We start from the raw sequence: 15,467 nt of genomic DNA, 5'->3' as shown, positions 1-15,467 counted from the left end.
TAATAATGTTTCATTATGCTCTAGGGACATGAGTAATAGGCATACCTTGTCTAGTTCTTTTTTAATCTTCATTAATGAACAACAAAGGAAGCATATCAATAACATTCATATATCCTGCTCAATATGGAAGCCTGTTGGATTGCATGAGCGCCATATACACCTGTTCATACCAGAGAAATTGTAAACAGGGTCCAGAATTTGTGACACATTTTTGCCTGTGTTTGTCAAACATGGCTGGCGTGAAGTTCACAGTTTGCCTGAATATCAACAGAAGAGTGTCTGCACCTAATGACAGAGTTACTGTTCTCAAAAAAATTCATTCCCTGCATGAATCAAATAGCTGAAAAAAGTGTAGACATACATCAACACCTGCCTTCCGAGAATTCACGTGTTTAGGTTATTCCAATGTCATTTGATTCTGAAATTTGTTATGCTTTGTTTGTAAGACAATGTATACCAAATGCCTCGCTTATAAGCGGCAATCATTTCATTGCATTAAATTGTCTTTTCCCATTATGTTGCTGTCAAAAAATGATGACAGATACTAACCATCAAACACGGCAAAAATTTGTTTTCATTAGGAAGCGTTTCAAACGTGTCTCTGTGTTATTTCTTAATCTTCTTATGTGCAACCTCTAGGAGTTGCAGAGAGATGAGAAACACTCAGATTGCCTGCTTGCTTTGTGTTTCCTCTCCTGAGATTTCCCCGCTGCTTCCAGCCAGCTTAAAATAATCTTTAAACAAACAAATCCATTCTTTTGTCTTATTTAGTCTTATCTATCAAGTCCATTTCAAGAGTGGAGATATGAGCAAAATAATAATATGCATTTGTAACGAGACATTCCCTCCGTCATCCTATTAGAGGATCTGAACTAAATAATTTTAAAGGCTTTGCCTGTGCAAATTTGTATAGCAAGAGTTCTCCAGGATTTATCAATTAAACGTGATCTACAACTTTTAATTCTAATAATACAATAGATTAAGGGGTAGTGTTCCGTTCTCTGAACTATTAACCAGCAAATCAGACAGAACACCTGTAGAAACGTCTACTTTTATTGAGAAAAAAATATTCTTTTTATTGAGCAGACAGAAAAAAAGACATGAAAAAGTTAACCATACAATTACTATGAAGATAAATGCTAAAATTATCAAAGTACCTAACATTGCTTAATCATATTATAGTAAGTAACAGTTTTAAAAGCAAATTAGGTTTCAGCTTTTGTCTCACTACTTCTAGGGATTATCAAAATGTTCACATTATCTCACCTCATCTTCTCCTGAGATTTACAGCCAGAGAAATCTTATTTGCTTGTCACAGGAATGCATATTTGTAGAAAAATATCACTCTTATCTTTCTCGGGTAAATCTGGTCTATTATAATCATGTGAGCCTATCTAGATATCCTAGCTTTCAGATTTGTTGAAATTCTTGGTTCTATAAACAACCAAAAAAGTTCTTCCCCTAATATGTGCTGGTTTTCTTTTTTACTAGATAATCCTTCCACAGTAGGAATGGATCCTCTGCTACCCCTTTTATTTTACTGTGGGATCCTCATGGGTACTGCGAATTTCAGGTACTTTTATGCTATATGTTGTAGTTTTCATTTCCGTGAAATGGTCTATGCTTGTATTAACAGACTTTCCTCCAAAGTACCCTAGCTGTATCCTGACACCTAGTTACATTGCTCTTGGCAGCATCAAGATTTAAAGAACACTACAGACAAGCAAATTTATATTCTTGTAGAAATAAACTATATTTACGTAGCGAGAAACCAAGTTTTTTATATATATGCATTTCACTCAATTTTGGGGTTGGGGAGATGTTTGTGCTTATGAAAACGAGAGATTTACTATCCTAGCTTGTCCAAGGCACAGGGCCGGCAGTTTCTGTGCTTCACCTAATCCTTACATCTTTGCAAAGACATTTTGCTTTTGACTTATAGCATGAGTGCTGTTTTAGTTCCAGCTGCCTATGTCTCCCTTGAGCAGAAGCTGTCACATTTGTGTTAGATTGTATGGTGGTTTGGGGACCCAGACAGTAATGAGACCACCAAGTTGGGGACTTTAATTTGTCCAACAAAATGAATTTACTTCTCTAGTAATCTGAAAAGTCAAAACAATGTCTGGAGTTTATCAGTATACACATGCTTCCCCCTAAAATCTATGACATTCTCAGTACAACCATGCACTAAAGGAAACTTACATTCACAGAAAGAGGGTTTTCTATCATTACCAATCACAACTTTGCTATGTCATAGGCTGCGTTTGACTCTTTTTTTAGGACAAGAGAAAAAAAATGAAGAAGAGTTGGTTTTTATATGCTGACTTTCTCTACCACTTAAGGAAGAATCAAACTGGCTTACAATCACCTTCCTTTTCCCACAACAGACACCCTGTAAGGTAGGTGGGCTGAGAGAGTGTGACTAGCCCAGGGTCACCCAGCTGGCTTCACGTGGAGGAGTGGGGAAACAAATCTAGTTCACCAGATTGGCCTCTGCGACTCATGTGGACTCATGCGACTCCAGATCAGAGTCCACCTCTCCAAACCACCGCTCTTAACTACTATACCACGCTTGGTGAAATAATGAAAGAGCACAAATTCATGTTCTACAGATGGTTCATTTTCCTGTCACACACATTAATCCAATATGGGGTGGATTAATATTGAGGGAAACAAATGTTTATGAGAATAGAAAAATGGGGGCTGGAGAGTTGTCATGTACTGCATGACAATTGGAAACAATTTCACTTTGATACCACCTAATGCCAGTGATTTGACACCATCAGGCACTTCAGAAAGCCACCAACCTATTAGGGCCCACTGCTGACCTCCTGAGCTTTCTGTCTCTGCTGCTTCTCCTTGTGGGTGCTTCCTTGTTGCCTACTTTCTTTAAGCAAATAAGGAATGATGGAAAGAACCAGTAGCAGAATCCACTGGATGGTACTATCGATGGCCCTGCTGAGGAAGAGGACAAGCAAATGGGTGGCAGAAATAGCAGCAAGGTGGGTGGATTCTCTGAAATTATGAATTGAGATCAAGAATGCTTCCACAAGGAAGCTGGAAAGCTGCCCTTGCTGTGGAAGCAGCAGTGAGCAGGGTGGAGGCATGCACAGATGGGGTCTGCATGCCATATTCCCATGCAATTTGATGCTGACCCACAATGGGTCCCCTGTGGCCTGGCAACCCCATTTCTCTCTTCATAGCTGTACCACATAGCTATATTGAGGAGGGGCCGTGGCTCATTGGTAGAGCATCTGCTTGGCATGCAGAAGGTCCCAGGTTCAATCCCTGGCATCTCCAGTTAAAGGGATTAGGCAAGTCAGTGCTGTGAAAGACCCTGGAGAGCCGCTGACTTTGATGGAACAAGGGTCTGATTTAGTATAAGACAGCTTCATGTGTTCATGTGTGTTCACATTTAAAGGGCAACTGCAGTGCAGCTGTGAACTGAAAAAAAGCTAGTTAAAGGACTGTAGGGAGGGAAATGCAGAGATTAGCTCTTCCCCCCTCTCTAGATTGGCTACAAGTGGAGCATCCACACAGATGCTCCACCTTCAGCCCCCTTGCATCCTTTGAGTTGGGGCAAAGGAGGTTTCTGGCTTAAAAGAAGAAGCTGTAGGAGCTCCAGGAACCATACTTGAAGAGTATACTGTTAAGTGGAAGCTCCCCAAAATGGGGGGCATCCTGAATTCCATGCAGGGAAATAATCCCATGTAGAAGCAACCCAGGTTGCTCAAAGGTCACTCAAAATCCTGCACATAACCCCAAAAGTACTAAATGCAAAACCCACATAATCCTAGGGAAAAAGATCATTGGTTGGATTTGTTTCCCTGGAACATTTGTGTAATCTTCCACTTTCCAAATGGTCACAGATGAACCACCTCCTTCCCATGGAACCCGCTAAATAAGGACCACCAAGAAAGAGGCCTCTGCAAACCTTCAACTCTGTGCTCCATCTCACAAGGGAGGTATGATGGCCACAGCATTCTAGCAAGTTTTGATTTAGCTAGAAACTGTGTTTTTATTTTGCTTTCCCATTTCTATCTTTCTCTTACCCTGTTCCCTCATTTGCAGGTCGATGTGTGCTTAGAATATACTTTGTAAAATGGAATCCTAGTATTAAACCTCTGAGTCCGCCTTCCCCCCATGACCAGCTGCTACGTTTGCACTACTCTATGTACAGAGGCTGAGGAGATCCAGGGGGGCTGTCCTGGGGGAGTCCATCAGTTACAAAGTTAACCTACCGCAGATGGTATCAGCTCTGCCTGAGAGAAAATGATACAAAAGTACTGTAGGTCATGCATAAACTCCCCAAGCAGATTCTATGTCTTTACAGTTTTGAGTTGGGCTTGTAGTCTGAACCGACTCAAACCCATAATATATTTTTCGTCATTTGATCAAGTCTCTCCTTGCTGTATCCTCATTTATCAGAAGTCAAATCCAGTTCCTCTGACTTCTATTCATGATGGAATAGAATCCTTTCCACCCTTTCTACCTGGAAAACCAGGCGGGCCCCACCTTTTTCTGACCTCCAACAGGGCTCTGCCTTGCTACCAGAAGCCAGAAAGATGCATTGTGTCCAGGTACCCAGTGTGCCAACCAGCTGTGAGGCTGGGGGGGGGCAGGCAGATGGGGGGGGGCTGGCAGTGGGGTAGCTCTAACCTCCCCCAGCTTCTCATGCGAGGAGATGCCCTCGCAGGGAACTCATCTGGGTCTGCATCACTTCAGACAGAGGGAGGCAGCCTGAGGCTCTTGTCCTGCAACTTGAAGAGAGAAGCCAGGGGAACAGGAGAATGACTGATGTTCCAAACTGCCTCCTCTGTCCAGGCAGGGGTCACAGAATCCTGCAAAATGAGACGCTGGATAGGGTTGCCAACCTCCAGGTACTAGCTGGAGATCTCCTGCTAATACAACTGATCTCCAGCCGATAGAGATCAGTTCACCAGGAGAAAACGGCTGCTTTGCCAACTGGACGCTATGGCATTGAAGTCCCTACCTGCCCCAAACCCCGCCCTCCTCAGGCTCTGCCCCAAAAACCTCCCGACGATGGCGAAGAGGGACCTGGCAACCCTGGCGCTGGAGGAAGTTGCCACCCGGGAGCAGTCCCCTGACATACCCCCTCCTCACACTGGTAGCTCCTAAAATGTTGTCATAATCACATATGCGGGTAGTAATTCAAACAATCCTACAAATGAATAATCTATTTTAAACATCTGCCCCTCAACAGGAAAGCTATCTCCTATGGCTGAACATTGTAAACCTCCATCCTCATGGTATTATATTTCTCCAAAAGTACAGAGCTGGTATGTCTCTGCCTAGGAATTAATAAGACAGCAGAATATTTAACTGAGTATGACAACCTAGTAGCTTCAGATCTTCCTTTTATGCGGGCCTCACCAAACTTCAATTGATTCTGATTTGAGCTGAAGTTGTTGGAAAGCCATTGCAATGTTTTTTACTAACCAAAAGCTGCATCAGAACTCTTTAGGAAAGTATTCATTATTTTTCCTTTTAAGCAAGTAGTTCTTGTGTTAAACATAATTTTAAAGAGCAAATGTCAATTTAATATGTAGTTCTTGGATATAAGAGTTATCCTCAAAATTAAATATGTGAGGTAAAGCTGTTAACAGAAGATGCTGAAATATGCTCCTTGACACTTGCATGGATATATGTATTTCAACTTGATTCTTTTATTGCATCGATTTAAAAATATAAAATGGGGCATCCTGCTGTTAAGAAGATGGAAAGGCAGCACTTCTTTAATCTCAGATATTTTTATAGTTGAAAGGTGTGTGTGGGGTGGTTAGTCAATATAGCAGAAAAACAGATTTCAATAAATGTAAGACAATTCATAGTACCATGTAAACTGGAGAACTTTTGCAGAAAATTAGGAGAGCCAACTAATCGACCTTTTGAACATTTTGCAAAATAATATTCAGTAAATTATTATTTTTGTGTCCTTGTTGGATGTTTAATATGAATTCAGAAGTGGAATTAATGTGGTTGTGATGCAGAGGACATATATAAAACTCTTTTCTACCAGAGATTATTTCAAAGCAGGCCTGCACAATTTGTGACCTACCAAGCCAGATTCTGGCTACAATGTACAACTATCAGTGCACCAGATGTTTGATGGAACTTTTAGACTTGCAGCCTGACTGGGCCTGCAAATGCAGACATGCTGTATTGTGGCAGCCAGGCCACAAACCACGATGGAATGCATTTTGGCTTGCTGGTTGCAAGGCTGTTGCAATGTGGAAGTGGCAGGGGAAAAACCGACATGGCCAACAACGTGATGTCATATCTGGGTGAAAGTCAGAAGTGGCATCATGCCTACCCGATGACACTCTAGGAAATGCACATATTTCTGTGGTTGCCACAACACCGTTTTTTTCTGCTACTACACTGCAATGGCCTGGCAACCCTAGTGACCAAGCCAACCAAAATGCATTCCACCATGTATTGTGGCCTGGCTGCTACATTTCTGTTGTTTTCCTCCTGCCACCACACTGATCAGTGGTGGGCACTTGCTTGTGGTCACAGAGGATTGCCTGCTGTCTGGAAACTGGTAACCAAATGGGTCACAGATTGCGTTGGTCTGTTCTAACAGGTACTTTCTAGACTTCACATTTCTTACATTCTTGCAATCCAAATTTCACTCCAGATTTTGAATTACCTGGTCTTGTCTCTGAAGTGGAACCACTCGTCAGGAATTCAAAGGATCTTGGTGCAGTCACATATGCAAGCATATTAGGACTGATAGATTTTGTTTGTTTGTAATGTTATATCCACATACATGTACATATCAGTAACATACAGCAGGGGGATAGCAAAGGAATGAAAAGTGTCAACAACCTGTGCTATTCAAGAACTAATAGTTAAAAATGTCTGTATAGAAACCTAAATTCAGGAAGAATGGACCACAAGGCATGGTAAATCCACAGCACTATAAAGGAACAAAATGGGGAAAATCCGCTGATCCTTATTCAAAAGCAATTGCACATCCAACAATAGAGTCACATCTATAGAACCACATGCCTTACCTCTTTGTGATTCCTGTGCAGTAGCATGCTTGTCACTGGGTTGTACAGCTTCCATGCTGCATTCACTGTTCCCTCAATCAGGACATCATTCTTTTCTTTAAAAGAAAAAAAAAAGATTCATACATGTTTAAAATATGTGAGCAGAGAATAAGATTTTAGAGCAACCATCAACCCCATTAATGTCATAACTACTCTAGTTTTGAAGGAAATGTTTGACACTATAGAATATCAGCTTCAATCCTGTGCACAGCTAGTCTACATAAATCCCACTAAAATACATAGAATGTAAGCAACCTGACTTCACACAAAATTGCAAACAGGGTCCTTAAAACCTTTTGTCTTATGAACACTGATAACTCAGAAAACAATGCACTATATGCTTTTTATTTAAAATTATACTGACTAGAGACAGGTTCATGCATGATTTTAACAACGTAAAACACTTTAAAGTCCCATTAATTTCAATGGAAAATTAAATGCTTCTTAAATACCACTAGTTGAAATCAATGAGGCTTACCGTATATACTCGGGTATAAGCCGACCCGAGTATAAGCCGAGTATAAGCCTAATTTCACCCCAAAACTGGGGAAAAATTAGGCATCCGCTCATAAGCCGAGGGTGGGAAAGGAGGCCCTTCCCCCCCCTGCAGGCTTACCTTACCGGGCCGCCGCTGCCTGCCCGAGCGCCTTCTCTGCGGGCCAGGAGCGGCCCGTGGGGCCTCCTGGGTGCAGAGAAGGCACGTGGGCAGGTGGCAGCGGCCCCCTCCCTGAGCCCAGGAGGCCCTGCAGGCCGCTCCTGGCCCACAGAGAAGGTGCGCGGGCAGGCGGCGGCGGCGGGTCGGTAGGTGGAGGGAGGGGGGAACTAAGGCACGTCGGAATGTGGTGCATTACACACACACACATTATATATATGAAGCATGGCAACTAAGGCAAGTCGGAACGCGGTGCATCTCCCCCTTCCCGTAATTAGTGTTAGGAGAAAGTGGTTCCCCCCCCCCCCGGAGCTCGCAACCAAACTCCAGCAGCCTGCCCCACACCGGGCACACTCACTCCTGCTGCAGCCCCGCCAAAGTCCACGGGCAGCCCGCAACGAAGCCATGATGATCTGTCCTTCCCTCCGCCGGCTCCTTCCAGCAACAGGACGCCAGCAGCACTCGCTGCTCTCCGGAAACAAACGCCGGGACTGCAGCGTTCCGCCCCTTGCAAGGATCCCCGGGCTTCTTGCCCTTCTTTGAATGGAAAGGGATACTCTGCAACGCCCCAACCCGTACACTTTCCCTCCGGTCCTAGGAAGTTTGACGGCTTTAAATTTCCAACCTCTTGCCCTTCTTTGAATGGAAAGGAAAACATTTTTTCAACGCCCCAACCCGTTCACTTTTCCTCCGGTCCTAGGAGGTTTGGCCATTTATTCATGGAAGGTTTTGCATTGGATTTGCCACTCTTTAGATGCACTTTTCCCCCATCCATATTCTCAAAACTCAACAATAAGCCGCCATGCAGAGTTTTGAGAATTCAGATGGGGAAAATGTGCATCTATAGAGTGACAAATCCAATGCAAAACCTATTTCCAACCTCTTGCCCTTCTTTGAATGGAAAGGAAAACTTTGCAACGCCCCAACCCGTGCACTTTCCCTCCGGTCCTAGGAGGTTTGACTGCTTTAAATTTCCAACCTCTTGCCCTTCTTTGAATGGAAAGGAAAACTTTGCAACGCCCCAACCGTGCACTTTCCCTCCGGTCCTAGGAGGTTTGTAGGTGTCGGTAGGTGGAGGGAAGGAGGGAGGGGGGAACTTGCCGCCGCTGCCTGCCCGCGAGCCTTCCAAGCAGGCCAGGAGCAGCCCGCGGGGCCTCCTGGGCGCAGAGAAGGCGCATGGGCAGGCGGCGGCGGCAGCCCCCTCCCTGCACCCACGAGGCCCACGTATTGACCCACGTAAAAGCTGAGTTGGGCTTTTTCAGCACTTTTTTTGGGCTGAAAAACTCGGCTTATACGCGAGTATATACGGTATGTTGCTTCCACTGCTATCCTGAGCCAAGTGATTTCAGTGTACTAGAAGGGTGTAACTCTGCACAGGATGGCACTGTGAAAGTGCTTCACTTCGGCTGGATTACACCCTTCATTTACAAGGGGTTTTAGAACGAGGCGTATCAATTATATGCAAGACAATTTTTTTTGTTTAAATCTCAACCCTGATTATAAATGATTAAAAATGAAATAAGGCTAAATACACTTGCATTGTGACCACTGGAATGACCTCGTGCTGCATTTGAGCGGTATAATCATGCCGAAAAAGGCAGAACGGAAGGGAAGAAACCCCTGCGATAGAGCAAAAAGTACTGTTTCATCAATAGAGGACACTGCAGAGAACTTCTAAGACAAAACAAAGGCAAGCTGCTGCATTGATTACTTACAAAGAAATCTCCATAAGAATCTCCAAAATACTTCAAATATTGTATAATTAATGTTCATATTCTGTAAAAAATGGAATGAATTAAAGATATTGCACCTTTGGATTTTCTCCTTCCTGGTTATGCATGAATGGGGATTTCAAGTAAATGGCAAGGGAGGAAAAAGAAAACAAAGAAGAAGAGTTAGTTTTTATATGCTGACTTTCTCTACCACTTAAGGCAATCTCAAACCGTACAAGCACCTTCCTTTCCCCTCCCCACAACAGACACCCTGTGAGGTGGTTGAGGCTGAGAGAGCATGACTTGCCCAAGGTCATCCAGCTGGCTTCATGTGTAGGAGTGGGGAAACCAATTCCGCTCACCAGATTAGTATCCTCCGCTCATGTGGAGGAGTGGGGAATAAAACCCGGTTCTCCAGATCAGACTCCACAGCTCCAGACCACCTCTCTTAACCACTACACCACTACACTAAGGAGAATGGTGGAGATGCAACTGGATGATAGGCCTATTCAGAGTCAAATTATACACTTTTAATGACCTCATGTAATGCATCATGTTATTTGGAGGCCAATTCTAGAGGCTCTATGTGGCCTCGTTGTCACTTGAAATAAGGACCAAGCACACATCCTTCCTCCTCTAATTCTAATGTTAACGTGCTGGTTGTCTCCATTTTTTCCCCTTAATCACAACATTGCCTCATTATTACTGACATCACTAAGTCAATCCATGGTGTTCCAGTATGAATTTTTAAAGTTAAGAATAAATAGTATTCATAGAATAAGCTGATTAAGCTGCTATAAATCCTAGTGCCTTTCAAAGTCTGGCTCGCATAAAATAGAAAGTTGAAATGGCTTGAAGTGGACTTTCTGGATCTCTGCAAAACCCACAACTCAAAAGGTCAAACATCTTTGGGGCCTGCAATAATTCTTGGTTTTGATGCATTCACAAAATGACTTTACCAGCTGTCAATAGTCAGCAGCCCTCTGAAAAGGCAGTGTTCCTTGTTCATTCCCCTCAGTCTGGTAAATCAGCTCTTGGAAGACCGTGAAGAAGTCAGCAACAACTGGTAATGCAGGTCATGGGATGTGGGTGGACGACAAGTCTGGTGGAGGGAAGCAAGAAGAGGCAATGAATCTCTATAATTGACTGGCATAGGGCCATTGCCTAACCCTTTATACCACTGGATTATACCACTAGATTTCTGTAGCATTCGATTGTCTGCCATAACTTTACTGGTAAGTTTTCATATCCTTATTGAAAGAAATATACTTTAAACAGTTATAACAGTACATGATAATTTCTTCAAAGGATTATTCCCCTCATTTCCATCTCCCTCCCCAGAGAAGGGTCAAAGATCTAGGGTGTTGGAGCATTTCTACATAAAAGACTGCAGTTACTTAATAAGATATAAAGCTACTTTATACAGTCAGACTACTGGTCCATCTGGCTAAGTACTGTTTAATCTGACACAAAAATCTCACAAATACTCCTATAAATATTGTTATATAGATATGTTCATAGTCTGGAAAAGGACAGAAATGAATCAAAGATATTTCTCCTTTGGATCGGAGTGCAAAAGCAGTTTACATTCTCAGGGAGAGCTGCTAAGGACCTCTTAAGATCCTGTAACAGGAGATACCAGAGCAGATAACTTGGATCATCTGTATGCAAAGCCATAGATGATCTACTACTGAGCCACAGACAGTCCCTATAGACTCAATGAAGTCAGTGGTAAAATTTATATGGGGTATGACGAATTGGGGGAAATACACCCAAGGATAATAACATGGGATTGCTGAGCTCTGGTAATGGATGAGTTCACCAGAAGAATGAGTTCCTGCTTACCTCATTGTGAAATTCATCAATTTAGTGCTATTACAGAATTGTCCTATAAATTCAAATTACTGAGGTTCAGGGTTATGTGAACAATAAGTTGCAAATTTTTAATTTAAAAGTAACATTGTCTTCTATAATTAGGGAGTCTCCAAGTATGCAGAAATCCCTAACTTATCTGTGGGTGGCCCCATTTCCTTTTCATTTTAAAGGTTCGTCTAGTTTGCTACTAGTAGGACCAATAATGTTCAGATCATTCTCCAGTGCAACGTATTAGGTAACAATTTTTCTTTTCTGAGCCAAAACAGAGAAATTAAAGAATTACTGGAAAGTGCAGGTCATTAGGTTTTTAGCTTCCATTACTCTGACAAGAATGTGTCCTTTAGATTGCTTGAAGACCATCAAAATGAAACAGAGATTAATTGCCAAGTGCAAGTATGTAGTACACTTTGTTGAATGACATCTTAAAGTAGCTTTGGGGTATGAAGTTAAATGACAACATATCAAGATAAAAAGCGATGTTTTCCTCATACTTCTGGTCCCCTGCTGATATTGATTACAAAAGATTACCAAAAAACATATGTTGCTAAAAAAATCTGACAGTTGCATTCGCACACGTCATTCAGAACTGAAAAGCATAAAATTTTATGTCAAAGCAGAAAATAAATTGTCTAGGTCTGTTCACAATGACCCTGTGTTTCATGCATTCTTTAAAGGATAGTGAAGATCATGTTGAAGACAAAGGTAGACTGATAGAAGTGGAGAGTTTCCATGTACCGAACACACAATCACAACTTTACTTATTCTGTATTTAGTCATCACTGAAATTATAGCCAAAGCAAACTTCAAAGCGCATTTTGGGATTCCTCCTCCATAACAACAACAGCAAGAATAATAAATTTAATTTGTACCTCACCCTCTGCCAGCAAACTGGGCTCAGGGTGGCTCACAAAAAATGAATATATGCATAAATACTAAATACAAATTAAAACAATCTAACCAATCTAATATCACTATAATAAGCCTATACCGATGGTATCTAAATACTTCACCTTGAAAGGATGTCATAAAAGAAGGTGGATGTATATCGGTGTGTACCATGGACTTCACTCCGATTATAAATTTTAGATAATTAAATGGAAAGACTCTGGATTGAAGGGGTTGCAAGTTCCCAGAGCATATATTCTGATGCACACACAGAACACTTGCTTATTTAGGCTTCCCAACTCACTTCAGTGGAGAATGAGTGCCGCATTGCACAAATACCTGTGTTATGCACAAAATCGGCCTTCATGACATTTATTAAGGGGATTTCTAAGCCACTCTTCCTTACTCTAGGGTCCTCAACATGGCTAGTTATACAGTGCACATTAAAAACACAACAATAAAATCACATCAGTCTCAACAACAGTAGTTCCATACGCTAATATTTAATCCAGAGCAAAGGGTATCTGGAAAAGGAGCATCTTTACTCTGAACTGGAGAGCCTGAAGAGAGGGCACAATCTTACCTTCTGAGAAAGAGAATTCCACAACCAGGGATGACAGCTGGAAAAGCCTGTTATAGATTCCAACAAATCTTACTTTCACTAAGGATGATTCCTATAGGACGGCACTATGCATGCATCTCGTAGCCCGGGTAAACTGGTGGAACTGATCCTTCAGATACTTGGGACTGAAGCCATTTATAGTTTTACATGTCAAAAACAGAACTTTTTTGGGGGCTCAGAAACAGACAGGAAGCCAGTCTGCTGGTCGGGGTCAGCTACCAGGAGCATGTGCCCCAATACTACAGCAATTACACTGACTGCTGGTCCAGTCCCAAGCACAGTTCAAGGTTTTGTCCTTTAAAGCCCTAAATGTCTTGAGACCAGTGTATATGAATGTCTTCTCCTATACATTTTGCCCAGGAATTAAGGTTCACAAGGAGAGGCCAACCTGACTGTCCCACCAATAAAAAAAGCTCATCTGGTGGGTGCGGTGTTTTGATAACTCTGTTCCTTTCATCTGGGCCAATGTTTTAGGATGCCCTAGTCCACTTCCAGACTTGGTGTGGCCAAAACAGGGAGAAAAGAAATTGTTGTCACTGCAACTCCAGAGAAAGAAGGAATGGGACTTAACAAAGTGTGCTCACAGTTGAAACTATGCTGCCACCTTCTTTTGTTGCCTAGCATTAAGGAGACAACAGTGGACACATGAGAGAGGGCCTTTTCAATGGATTATGGCACAACTCTCCCGGAGAGATGCACTTGGTCCCCTCACTTTCAATTAGGGTTGCCAGGTGCCCGGTGGTGGTGGGCAAACCCCCAGCAATTTGCCCCTTTGCCCGCTGACCAGCTGAGGGTCGGTGGGCCAACGTGCACGAGCGTACATGCCGCTGCAGGTCATTTCCGGTTTACAACCAGAAGTCCCGCCTCGCAAGGGGCCTTATGCCACTCAAACTAAGAATTTGAGTGGCATAAGGCCTCTCGTGAGGTGGGACTTCCGGTTGTAAACAGGAAATGATGCTTACTCACGTCGGCGCATCCACGCATTGCCGGGCGATCCCGAGATGTGCCTTAAAAGTTTCCCACCGGAGGAGAGGTAGGACCTGGCAACCCTACTTTCAATCTTTAGGAGATGAATTAAGACAGTTTTATTTAGAACTACACTTCACTAATTTAGTTTTTCATTTATTGGCAGTGCTAACTGAGATTTTAAATTATTAGGGTTGCCAGTTTCCAGGTGGTGGCTGGAGATCTCCTGCTATTACAACTGATCTACAGGTGACAGAGAACAGTTCTCCTGGAGAAAATGGTGGCTTTGGAAGGTGGACTGTATGGCATTATACCCCATTGAAGTCCCTCAGGCTCCACCCCCAAAACTTTCCTCAGGTTCCACCCCCAAAATCTCCACAAATTTTCCAGCCTGGAGCTGGCAACCCTATCAATTATGGTCTTCTATGCATTTTTTACGGTTGTTGTCTTAGTGACATTGTAAGCTGCTTTGAGTTCTGCAAGGTAGAAAGGTGGCTAATAAATGCTTTAAATAAATAAATGCTTTCAAAAAACCTCCCAAACTATGAACTTGGTTATTCAGAGCACAGGTGAAAACAGATCAGCTTCATTAATTTAAGTTTCAATTTATTGTCCCACATCTAATCCTTCCCTGTCTCCAGCTCTTTGTTAAGCATCTCGACTTCATCATGGAATTAGCTGGAAATGAGGGAGAGAGGGCTATGTGTCATCAGTATATCGATGGCACTGTGCTCCAAATCTCTGGATGATCTCTCCAAGCAGCTTGAAGAAGCTGAACAAAGGTTCCCCAACAGCCCTCATAAGAAGGAACAAAAACAAGTACAAAAGTGAGCCTCCCACACCTACCCTAGCCAGATGTTTCAAAAGGCTGATGGTATCAAAGGCTGCTGAGGTCTCCTTTGAAGTTAATGGAGAAGGCCTTGGAAGCAAGGAAGCTCCTTATGGAGGTTACCGCACTTTGTATTCCCAGCGACGTATTAAGAGTTTGAAAATGTTATAAAAAACATCGCTTTAAAAGGAGTTTTGGATATCACTGCTTATAAATGGTTGGAAGACGTCTTCACAACTAAAGGGGCCAAACAAAGTGCGAACAGTATTTTTTATAACGTTTTCAGACTCTTAATACATTGTTTGGGAATACAAGTGTGGTAACCCCCTATGACTTTTGGAATTCTTGCACTCAGCAGAAATCAATGGATTGGGCAACTATTGTGCAATCCTAAGAAGACTTTCCTGGGAGTGAATCCCATTGAGTAGCCCTTAGTAGGATTCTGAATAGATGTCTTTAGGATTGCATGACTGGTTATCACTAAATTAGCAAACTTTAACTGGGTAGTACCCATGTGACAAGGGAACATGTGAACACTCTTCCACATGAAAAACAACTCCCACCAAGGAAAAGGGTTCTAGCCTAACCATTGCATTGACATACTGATTCTTCTATATGCAGAGAATTTTTGTATGGAGAAGTATTCAATTGTGTGGTTGTCCACATGTGGTCTGATGTGGTCTGATAGCTAGAACAAAGTGAGCTGCTTGCCCCTGGCCAATACAGCATTTGTTCAAAGCAAACAATGATCATTTCATCCAGAAAGTTGTCAGGCATTTTCTCTGTGTGGCAGGGTTTCCCTGTTGTTCAGAGTGATTTAAAAAATGCCCTCATTTGGGAAGCAGGA

Source organism: Euleptes europaea, chromosome 10 (assembly GCF_029931775.1).
Source record: "Euleptes europaea isolate rEulEur1 chromosome 10, rEulEur1.hap1, whole genome shotgun sequence".
In the NCBI taxonomy this organism is placed as follows: Eukaryota; Metazoa; Chordata; class Lepidosauria; order Squamata; family Sphaerodactylidae; genus Euleptes; species Euleptes europaea.
Note: the sequence above shows the minus strand (reverse complement) of the source record.